The sequence below is a fragment of the Trichosurus vulpecula genome, chromosome 3 (assembly GCF_011100635.1).
Source record: "Trichosurus vulpecula isolate mTriVul1 chromosome 3, mTriVul1.pri, whole genome shotgun sequence".
NCBI lineage: Eukaryota > Metazoa > Chordata > Mammalia > Diprotodontia > Phalangeridae > Trichosurus > Trichosurus vulpecula.
The window spans coordinates 18,828,481-18,846,169 of record NC_050575.1 but is presented as its reverse complement, the minus strand read 5'-3'; the positions used below and the strand labels follow the sequence as shown (position 1 = coordinate 18,846,169).

Sequence of the window (17,689 nt, the reverse complement as noted above, 5' to 3'; positions counted from 1 at the left end):
CCTCCACTCTGTTTTGGCCTCCAGTTTTATGTGCCCTTAGGCACATCAGCTTTTGTAGCTCAATGAAACAATGAGCTATGCTACGCCAGGTTACCCGAGATGGACAGGTCGTAGAGGATGAGTTCTGACAAAAGGTGACTTTCTTGAGAAGGAAATCATAAACGATTCCAGTATCTTTGTCAAGAAAAATCCATGAACAATATTAAAATGATAAAAGATATGACACCAGAAGATGAGTCCCTCAGGTGTCCAACAAGCTTCTGAGGAAGAGTGGATGACAACTGCAAGTAGCTCCAGTGTTAATGAAGCAGCTGGGCCAAAGCCTAAAGGAAGCTCAGCTGCAGATGTGTCTGGTGACAGAAGGAAGATCCAGTCCTGTAAAGATCAATATTGCATACAAACCTGGAATGGAAGATCTCTGAACCAAGGTAACCTGGATGTGGTCAAGCAGCATAAGGAAAGATTAAACATCAGTATCTTGGGTGGCAGTGAACTTAAATGGATGGGAATGGGTGAACTTAATTCAGATGGTCATTACATGTATTACTGTGGGCAAGAATTCCTTAGAAGAAATGGGGTAGCCCTCACAGTCAATAAAAGGGTGAGAAGAACAGTCCTGGGGTATAATCTCGAAAATGACTAAATGATATCTGTTCAAATTTAAGGCGATTCAGTTCAACATCACAGTAATACAAGTCTGTGCTCCAACAACTAAAACTGAGGAGGCCAAAGTTGATCAGTTCTCCGAAGACCTTCAACTTCTTCTGGAAATAACACCAAAAAAGTATGTCATTTTCATGCTAAAGTAGGAATGCTAAAATAGGAAATCAAAAGATAATGGGAATAATAGGCAAGTTTGTCCTTGGGGTACAAAATGAAGCAGGGCAGAGACTACTATGGCTTTGTCAAGATAGCTTGCTGGTCATAGCAAACACCCTTTTCAACAAGCCAGAAGGTGACACATGGACATCACCAGGCAGTCAATATCAAAATCAGAATGATTATATACTTTGGAACCAAAGATGGAGAAGCTCTATACAGTCATTTAAAACAAGAGCCGCAGCTGACTGTGGCTCAGATCATGAGCTTTTTATTACTAAATTCAGTCTTAAATTGAAGAAAGTGGGGAAAACCATCAGACCAAACAGGTATGACTTCAGTAAGGTCCCTTATGAATACGAAATGGAAGTGATGAATAGATTTAAGGGATTCAATCTGGTAGATAGAATGCCTGAAGAACTATGGACAGAGGTTCACAATATATTTTATAGGAGACAGCAACAAAAAACATTCCAATGAAAAAGAAGAGCAAGAAAACCAAAATGGCTATCTGACAAGGCTTTGCAAATAGCTGAGGAAAGAAGTGAAAGGAGAAAGGGAAAGATATCCCCAACTGAATGCAGAATTCCAAAGAATAGCAAGGAGGGATAAGGTTTCTTTTTTTTCTTTTTTTTTTGGAGGGGGTAGGCAGGGCAATTGGGGTTAAGTGACTTGCCCAAGGTCACACAGCTAGTACGTGTGTCAAGTGTCTGAGGTTGGATTTGAACTCAGGTCCTCCTGACTCCAGGGTTGGTGCTCTACTCACTGCCACCTAGCTACCTCAGGGTAAGGTTTTCTTAAATGAGCCACACAGAGAAATAGAAGAAAACAATAGCGTGGGAAAGACAATAGATCTCTTCAAAGCAAGTAGAGATATCAAGGGAATGTTTCATGCAAAAATGGGCATGATAAAAGACAAAAATGATAGAGGCTTAAGAGAAGTACAAGAGATTAAGAAGAGGGGCAAGAATATAGAGAACTATACAAGAAAGATCTTAACATCACAAATAGTCATAATGGTGTGGTTGGTTGCTGACCTAGAGCCAGACATCCTGAAGAATGAAGTCATGTGGGTTTTAGGAAACATCGCTAACAATAGTTAGGCTAGTGAAGGTGATAGAATTCCAGCTAAGCTATTTAAGATCCTAAAAGATGAGGCTGTTAAAGTGTCGCACTCAACATGCAACAAACTTGGAAAACTCCACAGTAGCCACCGGATTGGAAAAGATCAGTTAACGTTCCAATCCTAAAGAAGGGCAATGCCAAAGAATTTTCAAATTACTGAACAACTGCACTCATTTCACAAGCCAGCAAAGCTATGCTTAAGATTCTTCAAGCTAGGCTTCAACAATATGTGAATTGAGAGTTTGCAGAAGAGTAGGCTGGTTTTTGAAGAGGCAGAAGAACTGGAGACCAAATTGCCAACATTTTCTGGATTATGGAAAAGGCAAGGAAGTTCCAGAAAAACATCTACTTCTGCTTCATTGACTACACTAAAGCCTTTGACTGTACGGATCACAACAAAATGTAGTAAGTCCTCAAAGAGATAGGAGTACCAGATCATCTTATTTATCTCCTGAGGAACTGGTATGCAGGCTAAGAAGCAACAGAGCTGAACATGGAACAACAAATTGGTGTAAGATTGGAAAAGGAGTATGACAAGGTTGTATATTGTCACCTTGTTTATCTAACTTATATGCAGAGTACATCATGCAAAATGCCAGGCTGGATGAATCAAAAGGTGAAATTTCCAGGAGAAATATCAACAGTGAAGAATTAAGAAAATTCTTGATGAGGGTGAAACAACAGAGTATAAAGCTGGTTTGAAGCTTAACATAAAAAAAAAACTTAGATCATGACAACTGGTCCCATTATGCTTCCTGGCAAATAGAGGGAGAAGAAATGAAAGCAATATCAGATTTGACATTCTTGGGCTCAAAGATCACTGCAGACAGCGACTGTAGCCATGAAATTAAATTCACTTGCTCATTGGAATGAAAGCTATGGCAAATCTAGATAGCATACTAAACAGCAGGGATATCACCTGCTGCAGAAGGTCCATATAGTGAAAGCTATGGTTTTTCCAGTAACAATGTATGGATATGAGAGTTGGACTATACAGAAAGCTAAGCACTATAGAATCAACGCTTTTGAATTGTAGTGCTGGAGAAGATTTTGAGAGCCCCTTGGACAGCAAGGAGATCAAATCAGTCAATTCTTAAAGAAATTAACTCAGACTATTCACTGGAAGGTCAAATACTGAAGCTGGAGCTTAAATACTTTGGCCACATAATGAGAAGACAGAGCTCACTGGAAAAGGACTTAATGTTGGGAAAGATTGAAGGCAAAAGGAAAAGGGGACAGCAGAGGGTAAGATGGAGAGACAGTGTCATAGAAGACATAGACATGTCATAGAACATGAGCTTGGACAGACTTTTAGAAGTAGTGGAGGATAGAAGGGCCTGGCATGCTATGGTCCATGGGGTCACAAAGAATCAGATATGACAAGGACTGTACAACAACATATATATGTGTGTGTGTGTGTGTGTGTGTGTGTGTGTGTGTGCGTGCGTGCACATATACACACACACATGCATACATATACATATAAATAAATAAATAGATGAATATAAATGCATTATGCATATATGTGTATGCCACCTTAAATCTATTTTATGGTTTACAAAATGCATTAATTTGTTATCTCATTTAATACTAACCATAGTTCTGTGAAATAGGGAGCATAAGTATCTCCAATTTACAGATGAACAAAATGAGCCTCCAAAAGGCAAGTGACAGGATCCGTGTTACCCAGGAAGATAGTGACAAAGCTGGAAGTAGAAACCAGATCTTTTTTTTTAATTTAATTTAATTTTTTGTTAGTTTATATGTTATTATTTAACATTTTAGTTTTTAACATTGATTTCCACAAGATTTTGAGTTACAGATTTTCTCCCCATTTCTACCCTTTCTCCCATTCCAAGATGGCGTATATTCTGATTGTCCCATTCCCCAGTCAGCCCTCCCTTCTGTCACCCCACTCCCCACCCCAATCCCTTTCCCCCTTACTTTCTTGTAGGGCAGGATAGATTTCTATGCCCCATTCCCTATATATCTTATTTCCCATTTGCATGCAAAAAACAACTTTTTTTTGAGCATCTGCTGTTAAAACTTTGAGTTCCAAATTCTCTCCCCTCTTCCCTCCCCACTCACCCTCCCTAAGAAAGCAAGCAATTCTACATAGGCCACACATGTATCATTATGCAACACACTTCCACAATAATCATGTTGTGAAAGATTAACTATATTTCCCTCCATCCTATCCTGTCCTCCTTTATTCAGTTTTCTCCCTTGACCCTGTCCCTTTTCAAAAGTGTTTGCTTTTGATTACCTCCTCCACTATCTGCCCTTTCTTCTATCATCCCCCCTTTTTTATCCCCTTCCCCCTACTTTCCTGTGGGGTAAGATACCCAATTGAGTGTTTATGTTATTCCCTCCTCAAGTTAAATCTGATGAGAGCAAGATTCACTCATTCCCCCTCCCCTGCCCCCTTTTCCCTTCCAACAGAACTGCTTTTTCTTGCCACTTTTATGCAAGATAATTTACCCCATTCTATCTCTCCCTTTCTCCCTCTCTCAATATATTCCTCTCTCACACCTAAATTTAATTTTATCTTTTTAGATAGTATCCCTTCATATTCAACTCACCCTGTGCCATCATCTATCTATCTATCTATCTATCTATCTATCTATCTATCTATCTATATGCATATTCCCTTCAACTACCCTAATACTGAGAAAGGTCTCATGAATTACACACATCATCTTTCCATGTAGGAATGTAAACAAAACAGTAGAACCCAGATCTTTTAACCCCTAGTTTAGTGCACTTTACATTATACCACATTGAGTTCAAGCCTACAAGAACCTGGCCTATAATAAGAGGTGCCTAAGTTCCCCCTTTTTCCCATTCTTTGGTATATTAAGACCCTACCCTGGGACTCAGGGACAAATTATTCAAAGCTTAGATTTAAATTAATATCAAAGATTTCTGCAAAAAGGGAATATGAAATGGATATGGGACAGTTATTTTATTCCTATATTCAAAAGACATGGTAAGCATTAAAGACTCATAGTATACATTGACAGAATGATTTAAAGATGGGATTCAGTAACTTAACTTACAATTACTTTTATAATCTACTGGGATACTGATACATAAATCTTATCACATAAAGCAGTTTGTGGTGCTGCTGATTAGGCATTTAACATTTCACCCTCAATCTGCATTATCCAAACAATTCCTGGTACATTTTCTGCTGATAAAAACAGGTCAGGCATGGACCAGTTGATGTTCTCTTCTCCAGTGCAGAACTTTCCCTTGCCTCCAGCCAGCTCCACTCATTGGACCCAGGACCTTTGGACCTTTCAAACTCACAAGATTCACCTCCATGCTGGAACATATTGGCTTCTAGGCTGATGTTTGGTAAGCTACTTAGGAAAGAAAACAAAATGGAAAAGGCAGCCAGGGCCTACATACAACCTCACGTAGTTGAGAGTCCATAGTTGAGTCTATGTGGGAATGAAGGCAGGGTCGGGGAAAGAGCACAGCCCTGCTCTTCCACCCTCCTTATGGAGAGTGTAGAGACAGAGTACAATACTTGTCACATTGAGCTGGAAAGTTGTCTTTTCTTTTAACTGACTTGTCAAGGGGCAAGGGGAGGACCAAGCAATCATTTGGGGTTGCTGTGTCATGCCAAAACATGAAGTCCTTTCAAGGCTGGGTCAACACATGGTGAGAAACAGTCAGAGAGTTTGTCATCTCTGGCATACTCAAATGCTGAGTCACACATGTGGTTGGCTGGAAGCAGGCAGTGAATAACTTCACATGCTCTATATAGCCTATGTTATAGGGATTTTAAAATTTTTGTGTATCTCTGCATGCAAATGGCCACAAGTGACACAGAGCCACTTGCTTACAAGCTGCTGCAACCTGAAAAGATATTAGAGAAGGAACTAATTTCTCCCCCAAGGGAGAAATATTTCCACTCTAAAGAAGATAGTTTTTAAATTTAATGTAAAATTTTGTTATTAATAAAATGGAACAGACTACCTTAGTTGGCAGTGAATTCCCTAGGACTGGAGGTCTTCAAATGGAGGAAAGATGACCACTTGGTGGGGACATTAGAGAGAAGATACCTGTTCAGTATGGTTTGGACTAGATGGAAGATTTCTGAATTCTCTTCTCTAATTCATGTCGTGATTGCTCCTGACACAGGTATAAATTTAAAGCAGGGAAACATGGGAAAAAGTCTCTGTGACTCATATTCCCATGCAAAAAAAACCCCAAAAACAAACCCAAAGAATAAAAATATCTGGTTTGTACATTTTACACACGCACACACACTTTTGTTCACGCCTTCACTGGGAATATCCATATCTGGCTCTCAGGCTAAGAAGACAGTGAATATAGGGCAAGTTGGACTTATGTAACAAAAATACATAAAGGGCCTATATACAATTCAAACTCTCTTAATTTCCATGGGGGAAAGAATTCTAGAATGTAAGATAATCTACCTTTTTCCCATCCCCCACCTTCCTGGACTACATGGTTTCCAACCCACTTGGTTCACTGTAACAGTAAAAGGATAGGTCATGCTTGCTTCTCAGTACATATGGTTCCCTGCTATGCCAATCTCTCTTCCTCTGCCCTAGCTCCCTGCTGGGTGGCTTCTCATATAAGTTCTGTATTCCATGACTCTCTCTCTTGTTAAAGATTTGTCATTCCCTTGTTTCTCCTCTAAGCAGGAGCCAGGGCAAAAAAGGGTAGAATCATGATGTTATAGAACAAATACAGACTTTGTATTTCATTAATATTGTGAGCCAAGTAGTGTATGCAGGTACTGGAAGTGGGAACCTGAACTATAGTAAGCCCCCTAAATTCTTTCATCTTTCAGGCACCCCCCAACGTGGGTCGTACTCTAAGTCTGAGAGAGAAATGTAGATGTCCCTAAAATAGGATGAAGTCACCAGGGGGAAAATAATTGACTCTTTAATGACCACAAATACTGACTGCTTTGGGAGAACCCTTAAATCACGAGGTAGTATTACAAATAAGGAGGAGCAAATAGGTCTCTGTGGAGCCAGGGTTAACTAAAGCAGAAGGGCTCAACTCTCTAATGACCTTAAAGGTTTTGTCCTTTGGGTGGGAGGAAGAACCCAGGGTAGTCTCTATGGAAGATGAAGGTCCACTAAAGGAGGAAAAATAGTTTTGGGGAAATTGTTTGAGTCTGGGTAGGAGTTTTTTCTTCACATTTTTATCAGCTTAAATTAAATATGTCCTGTATTTGATATAGTGTTAGCTTGAGTGCTTTTAAACTTTTACAGTAGAAATCTAAACATCAATTATATTCTTTTATTCCCAGGAGAAAAGAAGCAATACTATTTGTTACACGTTAGATGCCTTCAAGTATTTGAAGGGCTGTCATATGAAAAGGGGATTAGGCCTATTCTTCCTGGCTCTAGAGGGAAGAATAAGGAGCAGTGGGGCCAGGGAGTGGGAAAAGTTATAGATGTAAAGATTTTGGTTTGGTTTCCTCATCTATTTCTCCTTCCTGTAACAGTTGTGGAGATACTCATGTAAACATATGATCTCTTGTTTATTTGTACTTCATGAATTTATCAGACTCTCCTGTGTATTGCAACTGTTAATATATATGTCTTTATGAGCACCTCCCTCTGGACTCCGTGGACAGAGAACCCATGACTTTGGATCCTCCAAGTGTCAGACACAGGGTCATGAACAGAATACATATTCAGTATTTACTAAATCAGTGTTGAAATAAAGTACTTAGGTAGGGAGAGAGGTCAGGGCTTATAGCTCTGAGTATCATCTACTTTGAGTTACTGTTAAAGATAAAAGTGGATGAAATTGCCAAGGAAGAGTGTACAAAGAGAACAAAAGAAGACTGAAGACAGGGGTTATTTTTTCTTTTTCTATATCACCAATGAACTTGGATTTATTTAATATTTTTAGTTTTCAACGTTGATTTCCACAAGATTTTGAGTTACAAATTTTCTCCACATTTCTACCCTCCCCCCCCACCCTAAGATGGCATAAATTCTGATTGCCCCTTTCCCCAATCAGCCTTTTCTTCTACCATCCCACTCCCCCCACACCACCACTTATCCCCTTTCCCCTTACTTTCTTATAGGACAAGATAGATTTCTATACCCCATTGCCTGTATATCTTATTTCTCAGTTACATGTAAAAACAACTTTTTTTTTAAACATTTGTTTTTAGAACTTTGAGTTCCAAATTCTCTCCCTTCCTCCCTCCCTACCCACGCTACTTGAGAAGGCAAGCAATTCTACATAGGCCACAAATGTATCGTTATGCAAAATATGAAGACAGAGGTTATGAGAAATGCCTAAGTGTAGGGGATGGTAGGAGAGAAACCTGCAGAGGAGCAACTCTGAAATCTATTTTTCATGTATTGATACTATTATACGTGTATCTTCTTTTCCCCTTATTAGAGTATACTGTCCATAAGGGTAGAGATTGCCTCATATCAACACAGTTTCTTTCTCAGGACTTGGAATAGGAAGTGGCACTCAGTTGGTGCCTAATAAATGAATGAATAGGCCAGAAAAGGATCAGGTAGAGGTGTTCAGTTTGATCATTGCAGACAGCGACTGCAGCCATGAAATTAAAAAATATTTGTTCCTTGGCAGGAAAGCTACGGCAATGCTAAATACAGAATTCCAAAAAGCACGAACATCACCTTGCTCACAAAGGTCTGTATAGTCAAAGTTATAGATTTGCCAGTAGCAATGTATAGCTGTTAGAGTTGGACTATAAGGAAGGCTGAACACTACAGAATCGAAGATTTGAACTGTGGTCCTGGAGAAGACTTTTGAGAGTCTCTTGGATAACAAGGAGATCAAATCAGTCAATACTTAAAGAAATTAGCTCAGTCTATTCTCTGGAAGGTCAAATACTGAAGCTGGAGCTTAAATACTTTGGTCACATAATGAAAAGACAGGGCTCACTGGAAAAGACCCTGATTGGAAGATTGAAGGCAAAAGGAAAAGGCGACAGCAGAGGGTGAGATGGAGAGATAGTGTCATAGAAGCAACGAACACGAGCTTAGACAGGCTTTGGGAGGGAGTGCAGGATAGAAGGGCCTGGAGTACTGTGGTCCATGGTGTCACATAGAGTTAGACACGACTGAACAACGACGTTTCTTATTATTTCTTTCCTCCCTAACTGCCTCGCATCACTTATAATAATGAATAAAAGAAGCGAAAGAAAGAAAATTGCATGAATCAATTTTTTTAAAAGCACCTACTCCTATGTGCCAGGCATAAAGTGCTTTAAAAATATTACCTCATCTCATCCTCACAACAACCCTGGGAGGTAGGTGCTATCATTATCCCCTTTTTAACAATTGAGTTATCTAGTGAGAATAAAGAGCATAATCCACCTCCACAGGAAAAACCGATGGAGTCTGGATGCACATTGAAGCACACTGGTTTTCACTTTATTTTTTGTGGGCTTTTTTTTCGGTCTGTGTTTTTCCCCCCACATTACCAATATGGAAATATGTTTGGTATGATTGCACATGTATAATCTATATCAAATTGCTTAGCCTCTCAGGTGGGGGTACAGGGGACAGAGGGAGAGAGACAATTGGAACTCAAAATTTTTTAAAAAATGTTAAAAATTGTTTTTACATGTAATTGAGAAAAAAATAATTATCTTCTCTTTAAAAAGAGAAAAAAGAGCATAGAACTTAAGGACAGAAGGGACCCTAAAGATCACTTAGTCCAAAGGAGAAAACTAAGAACCAGAGAAGGGGTGGAATGCCCAGTGAAAGGACGGCACCTTTGCACAAAGTAGTCACCTTTTCAGATCGGAGGTAGTAGAGCTGGGATGGCAAGCCACCTCTCCGGATCAGTGTTCTTTCCATGGAAACACGTTGCCCCTAGTATAGCAGGATATGCTGCTTTTTCTTCTTATTGTTGTTCATCCTCTTTTCTTTTTTTGGCAGGGGAAAGGCAGGGCAATTGGGGTTAAGTGACTTGCCCAAGATCACACAGCTAGTAAGGGTGTCAAGTGTCTGAGGCTGGATTTGAACTTAGGTCCTCCCGACTCCAGGGCCAGTGCTCTACCTGCTGCACCCCCAGCTGCTCCTCATCCTTTCTTTTTGAAGAGGACAAATGACATCATGTGTTGATGTTTTGACTTGGGTGTGAATTGGATTTAAGTGAGGCAGGGCTGTGAGACCACACTATCTCCTCCAGAATAGTCAAAATCCAGTGATCTCCACAAAGGTGAGCCTCCTGATCTATTATCAGGGAGATGTGAGCTTTGGGCTCTCTCCAACAGTGGGGATGGGTTGTACTAAGTCATTCACATATTTTCTCTCATGGTCCTTGTTCAATGGTTCACATGTGTGACACAGCTGGTTGGGGTTAGGGCTCCTTCTTGGGGGGGTGGCGAATCAGATCTAGGCCCTCATTTAATACTAGCTTTGGGAATCTAGTTCAGCTGCCACAAACAACTTACTTTATGGCTTACATGAGATGAGGGGTGTGAAAACAAGAGATGTGACTAATGCTGTTTTGGGTGCTGTGAAAATACAGATCAGCTAAATGAATCTCTTAAAAATCTAGCACCTAGGCCTACTTTTCTAGTTTTATTTCCTACAATTCTCCTTCACAATCTCTACTTTTTGGATGTGATATTGGTTACTAAGGACTCAGTCATTCGAGCATGCTAATCAAAGCTTAAGGATCCTGCTTCTAGACATACATAGATGAAGGGGCCCTGCCCCTGCTTCAGAAAATGCAAAGTATCCTCTATTTCCTGGTGACTTACTGCACTGTGACAAAAAAAAACAAAAAAAAACAAAAAAAACTCTTTAGTTAGCTGTAGAGACAAAAACTGAGTATGAATGCAAAGGTTCAAGTGAACTGTCTCTCTCTGTCTCTGTCTCCCTCTCTCTCTTTCTCTCTATTTCTGTCTCTTTCTCTGCCTGTCTCTCTCTCTGTATCTCTCACTGTCTCTTTCTTTGTCTTTTTTTGTCTCTGTCTCTCCCTGTCTCTTTCTCTCTGTTTCTGTCTCTGTCTCTTTCTCTGCCTTTTTTTTTTTTTGGTCTTTCTCTGTCTATGTCTCTTTCTTTCCTGGTGGAGGGCAAAGCAAGACCTGCTGTGGACCTCCAGGTTGAAGAGAATTACCAGGCCCTTTTTCCCACTCGGTCACATGCCTGTGAATGCATTTATACCTTTACTTCTTTTGTCTCTGTTGCGCTTATTTCTTCCTGATCTTAGGTGAATAAGTATTTGAGACAGATTGGACAAGATCAGGATTTTGAGTTCTGAAAGTTCAGAAAAGTTATCAAGGTCCCTCTCAGCAACGGAGTATGGTATGCACAGAGGCCAAATCTGGTGAGAAGTCAGTCGTCGGCTGTGACCTACTTTATTTAGTCCAGCTTTGAATCAGCCTGGTAGCTGAGATGTTTTGTCCCCCACAAGGAAGAAGTACATTTGTCCTTTGGCTATGCCATACCCTGAGGTGAACCTAGTGGCGACTCCTGGAATGGAAAAAAAAAAGGACTCCCTAAGCTAGGAACCACAGCAACAACTACCACTACTACTACCACCACCACCACCACCACCACTACTACTACTACCACCACCACCACCACCACCATTACTACTATTACCACCACCACCACCACCACTACTACTACTACCATCACCATCCCCCCGCTGCCACTACCACCCAACATTTATGGTTTGCAAAGCATTTTACAATTACTATCTCTTTTTACCCTGAAGATAGCCCTGGGAGGTAGGTGCTGTTGCTACTCCCACTTTATTATCCCCATTTTATAGTTGAGGAAACCAAGGCAGATAGAGGTTAAACGACTTGCCCAGGGTCACACAGCTAGCTAGTATCTGAGGCTGGATTTGAACTCAGGTCTTCCTAACTCAGGTCCAGTGCTCTATGCACTGTGACACCTAGTTGCCACTGCTGCCACCCTTAAATGGGGGTGGAGTAGGTAGTAAATATTTTGAGTCTGCTCTCCTTGGGGTTTGGTTGTATGTGCAAAGGTGAGAGTGAGACTCTCAGTTTGAAGGGGATATTTTTATATTTCACTCCTTACTATGCCTTCTTAGTGTAACACAGTGGAACTCATACAAAGGAAATATTTACTTCAAAAGAAAATCACAAAATAAACTCCCTCCAACATGTGGGAGGCATAACCCCCCTCCCCCTCCTGTACCATCTCAGTCTCTAGGGAAGGGAAGTGGGAATGAGGTTCATAGTTTAGCTTGCTTTTCATAGAACACAGTTCCAGTTCTGAATCCCCCCCCCAAAAGCCCTGGAGTTTGAGCACCATGAATTGTCAGGACTTCTTTGCTGGCCTGCAATCCTGGCTCCAAGGTTGCCCTAGCTTCAGCTGCCTGTCCATGAAGATCACCTCCAGCACCTCAAACTGAGAAGGACAAACAACACAAAAATAAATGCCCCGAGGGGCAGGGGAAGGCCAAGTCCCATTCCCTGTCATTGGTTCAGTTCATACTGGGTGAAGCATCTAGGAGCCTGGCCTAAAAGACGGTGGAAAGAGAATGGCTAGTTTGATGGCACTACTTTTAAAGACTTAGAGAGCCAGTCAAGGAAGCCACACTCCATGTAAACTAGGCATGCTCAAAGATCAGCACATATCATTTTGTAAAACCTAATTAATATTAATTGCTTAATCAACTTCAGAGAAATGGCAATTGTTTGAATGATATTATAGGATACCAACCAACCAAACAGAGGCTCATAAAGTATAGTGCTAGACAACCCCCAACCCCTCAGGGATATTCCTAGAGCTCTGAGGGAAGTAGTTGGACTCTGGGGAGCCAATCTGGCAGTGTAGGTTAGGAGAGTGAGAGACTAGAACCTGTGCCACACAAATGAACTAGAATATTAGCTCTTTCCTGACCCTGACATTCCAACTCCCGCCTTTGTACATCTGCACAAGTTATCCCCCATTCCTAGAGCAGATACTGCCCTTATCTCTGTCTCCCAGAATCCTTATTTTCCTTCAAGGCTTTAGTCATGAAGTTTTCCTTGATCAGCCAATCAATCAATATTTATTAAGCGCCTACTCTATGCCAGGCACATGCTTGTCTGGAGATCTCTGCATATATGTTGTGCCCACTCAGTATAATGTAAGGACATAGAGGGCGGAGACTTTTGTTTTTGTCCTTTTATATCTGTTGTGTAACAGTTAAAATTAAGGTAAACCAAAGTACAAAATACTGAGTATAATCAATTTATTACTAAACTGCAAATTTACCAATAAGTAGGATTTCAACTTCCTCAGCAAAGCTAAGACCCCAGTTCTTTTATAGCTTTGGGGAGTATCAAAAATAGGAAGACTAACCTCAAAAGTGAAAGAAAATATGATTGGATGGAAATTAGGAATGAGGGCTAGCAACAACCTCCTCTTTTCCTCCTGTGACTAAGAAATGTTCATTGTTTTTTGGGCAGCTGTATCTGCAAGGATAGAGATAGCAAACCAGACTTCTTTGGATAACAAACCAGACATCCTTGAAGGATAGCTTGGTGGTATAAAGACACTAGACCAGACTCCATGGTGTCCACCTGCAACCTTTAAGGGTAATAGATTTCGTTGACACAAAAACAGAACAGTGATTAATAGGAGAACCAGATTTCCAAACCTAACTCATTACAAGCCAGCTAAATTTCTGAATTTAAGCTCAGAGACAAAGAACAATGACTTGGGCAGTTCCAGGAGAAAATCAATTAACTGTAAATAAGATCAATTTTTAAAAAGACACAGAATCAATCTGATTATTTCAATTGAATTGAACTTCATTGAAATGGGAAGGAAGGGAACAAACATTTATGGAGCACCTGCCTGCAGCTGCCCAAATTGAGCATTAAATACAGTTGTTTATTCCTGGTGCTGCAGTATTCTGAGGGGTCAGGGAATGTGTGGTGCGAGAAAGAACCCTGCCCTCTACATCAGAAGACCTAGGTTCAAGTGTATGGAGACTGGGGACCTGTAGGATTGAGAGGAGAAGAGAGACATAAGTTTGGCTCTTTCTCCATTGGGGTCATACCTACAAAGGGAAACAAGTGATAGCAATTTCATAGTGGATATTGAGGGACATTCATGTAGCCAGAGTGCTAGCATATGTCACTTGGTAGTTTAGAAACTGGTGGGGTGGTGTGGGTACAGTAAACTAAAAAAATGCCTGTTTTTAGGTATTGGCTCTGCTGTACTAGTTCTATGACCTTGAATAAGTCCTTTCCAAGCCTCAGGATCATGTATAGCATGTCCCCAAGATCTTGGTGTGATTGTAAACTTTGATAGCTTAAAACTGCATCAAGATTTTTGGGATACACTGTATTTAGAGCTGGAAAGGCCCATCATTCTAATCCAGTCCTCTTATTTTACAAGTAGCCCCTTCTGAAAGCTTTAGGGACTAATGAGATAGTTCCCTGGGGGTGGGAGTTGTGGATCCCAGTGTGAGGAGGGAAGGGTAGAAGATTGGGATGAGAGAATATGAGTTTGGGGGTGGGTGCGGTGAGACCAGACATCTACCTCAAGCAGACAGAGCACCAGCAAACAGGACAAAGCAGCAGTGGTGATGGACTTATTCCTACCAGCTGTGAAGGCAAGCATCTGAAGGCATCTTCTCTCTTGGCAAAACCATCTGCTGAGATGGAGACTTTCCCCGTAGAAAAAGTCTTTACATCTATCTACTCCCTTTACACAGATTTCTCACCCTGTGATGATTGTAAATCAGTCAGTCAATAAACATTTATTTAGTGCCTGCTGTATGCCAGGCACTGGGCTAAGTACTGATTATAAATGCCAACTGAGTATGCTAAGGTGGCTAGGCTGAATGGAGGCAGGGCAGAGAAGAAGCTCTGGGGCAGTTTTATATTTCTCAGAATATTTAAGCTGGGACCTCACTCATAGACTGGTGGTCAAGGAGATCACCAGAAGGGGGGTGTATTTTATGAGCTTTTTGCCTTCTGTTTCATAACTAAACTCCCAAAGCCAGAATGGACACAAAACCTAAAACTATTGGTTGAAATCACCTGGGGTGAGAAAGAGCCTGGTGGACACTCCACAGGAACAGATGGGCCCCGGGGCGGGGATGGGGGGGGGTGGGGGGATTAAATGATTATCCAAGGAAACACCAGCAGTTACAGAGTCAGGATTTGAACTCAAGTCTTCTGATTCCAAATGCAGCATTCCTTGCACTACACCATGCTGCTCATGGTGCTCATCTATAAAATGGGGATGTTTATGCTATATGATAATAAAAGTACAGCACTATGGAAATGTTTATTTCTTATTATTATATTTGTTACTGTTATCGATGGACATTTATCCCTTTAAAAAAAGTGGCTGCGGCTAAAAGCCCTGGGCAGCTAGGTGGCCCCATAGTGCACAGAGTGCCCGGCCTCAAGTCAGGAAGACTCATCCTCCTGAGTTCAAATCTGGCCTCAGACATTAGTGTGACCCTGGGCAAGTCACTTCACCCTGTTTGCCTCTGTTTCCTCATTTGTAAAATGAACTGGAGAAGGAAATGGCGAACCCCTCCAGTGTCTCTGCCAAGAAAACCCCAAACAAAGTCGCGAAGAGTCCAACACGACTGAAAGGACCGAATGAGCCGGCAAGCAAGAAGCCTGTCAAGGTCTGGGTGTTCTCTCCCTCGAACCTGATCCCTGCTGCAAGCTCCAGTAGGATGGCTCTACCCAATGAGTAAAGGTGAATGGGAACAGTGGTTCTTCCATCAGCAGCTTCTTATTGACCCAGACCAGACTCAGGGCGCAGAGTCCAGCATGTCGATGTCTGCACACCCAGGCTGGCCCTGGCAATGCCCCTTTCCTTCCTTCCTTGCCTCTCTTCACCCGATGTTTAAAAATACCTTCTCGGCCTCCTGGCAAATTCTTCACTCCCCACCCAGATGCCACTTTCCAGCTCACATTCCTTTTCAGACAGGCTGACATCAGCTGAGCTTCAGGGCCTCCTCCATGTGAGTCCTTCCACCAGGGCAGGCCAGGCTCCGGAGGTCAAGCAGGCCTGAAACACCCCCAGGGGTAGGCCTTGCCCTGCCCAAAGCCGGGCAGGAAGAGAACCAGGGATTCGGAATGGCCAAGGCTAACTTTGCGAGCCCTAATTCTGTTTCCTGAGTTCACAGCTTGATAAGATCTGTGGTGCCCTTAATTTGCAAATGTGTTTTTATCAGCTTTCATAGATGACTGTACAACATCAGAGCTGGAAAGGAGCCTTAGGACCAATGAACATAAAACATCAGAGCTGGGAGGGACTTTAAGAGTGCTAGAACACTGAATGTCAGAGCTGGGAAGGACTGTAAGAGTGCTAGAACACTGAATGTCAGAGCTGGAAGGGACTGTAAGAGTGCTAGAACACTGAATGTCAGAGCTGGGAGGGACTTTAAGAGTGCTAGAACACTGAATGTCAGAGCTGGGAGGGACTGTAAGAGTGCTAGAACACTGAATGTCAGAGCTGGGAGGGACTTTAAGAGTGCTAGAACACTGAATGTCAGAGCTGGGAGGGACTTTAAGAGTGCTAGAATGTGGAATGTCAGAGCTGGGTGTATCAGTAAGGTGATAATAACAATGTAGATGATAATTGTCAAAATGCCTATGTGGTTCAGTATTGCGAAGCATGCAAGACTCTCCACATAGGAGGTAGAAGAAGTAAACCATTTATTCAGACACCAGAAAATCATATCCCATAACCAAATGTTCAGCTCCCACAGCCAGTCAACCCACTTTATCATAACAGCCAGGAACTTAAAACACCATATAACAGCCTGGAGCCTCACCACCCCAAAACCTCTCTGACCCCCTGCTGGGGTCTTTCCCAAAACAAACTCACAGTGCAGCTAAGTCAGCCTGTTCAGTTCTAACAATCACAAGGGTAGCCATTAGCAGCCATAACATCTTTCTCTCTCTCTCTCTCAGCATTTCCTGTGACATAACTTCCTTTTCCTGTCAGGAAGCTCCTCCCACCACACGTGTTCTAGGTTTCCTGTGACATAAGTAGGCCACATGGCCCATTAATGGGCAGGAAAGATCTTCAAATCTAAATTGCTACTACACTGGGAGGGACTTTAAAAGTGTTAGAACATGGAATGTCAGAGCTGGGAGGGACTTTACAAGTGCTAGAACATGGAATGTCAGAGCTGGGAGGGACCTTAAGAGTCCTAAAACATAAGGGTCCTTAGCAACCATTTTTCAGATTAGGTACCTGGGGCCAAAGGACACTGACTTGCTTTAGGGTTACCCAGGTAGTATAGCAGAGGCAAGTTACCTGATTCAAAGCACTTGATTCAGTCAAAGGGAGGGAAGGAATGGAATAAGCATTTATCAAGTGCCCACTATGTTTTATGTACTATGTAAAGTGCTTTTACAAATATTATCTCATATGATTATCACAATGACCCTGGGAAGTAGATGCTATTGTGATCTGCATTTTACAGTTGAGGAAACTGAGGCAAATAGAAGTTAAGTGTCTTTCCCAGGGTCCCAAAACTAGTGTCTAAGGTAAAATTTGAACCCAGGTCTTCCTGGCTCCATGCCCTGTACTCTCGCCTCCGTGCCACCTAGCTGCTAAGCACTTTTTAAAAAATCTCATGTTATCTCTGATCTTTTGCAAATGTTATCTCATATCTTTGATCCTCACAACAACTCTATGGGGTAGGTATTTTTATTATCCCCGTTTTACAGGTGAGGAAACTAAAGCAAAGAGTGGTTAAGTGTTTTGCCCAGGGTCACACATAATGTCTGAGTGAACAC

At 41.7% G+C, this 17,689-nt stretch overlaps 1 pseudogene; it reads left to right on the top strand.

The window, feature by feature from the left end:
• The first annotated feature begins 232 nt into the window (after positions 1–232).
• LOC118841962 overlaps positions 233–17,689 on the top strand; it is a 27,693-nt pseudogene continuing 10,236 nt past the window's right edge.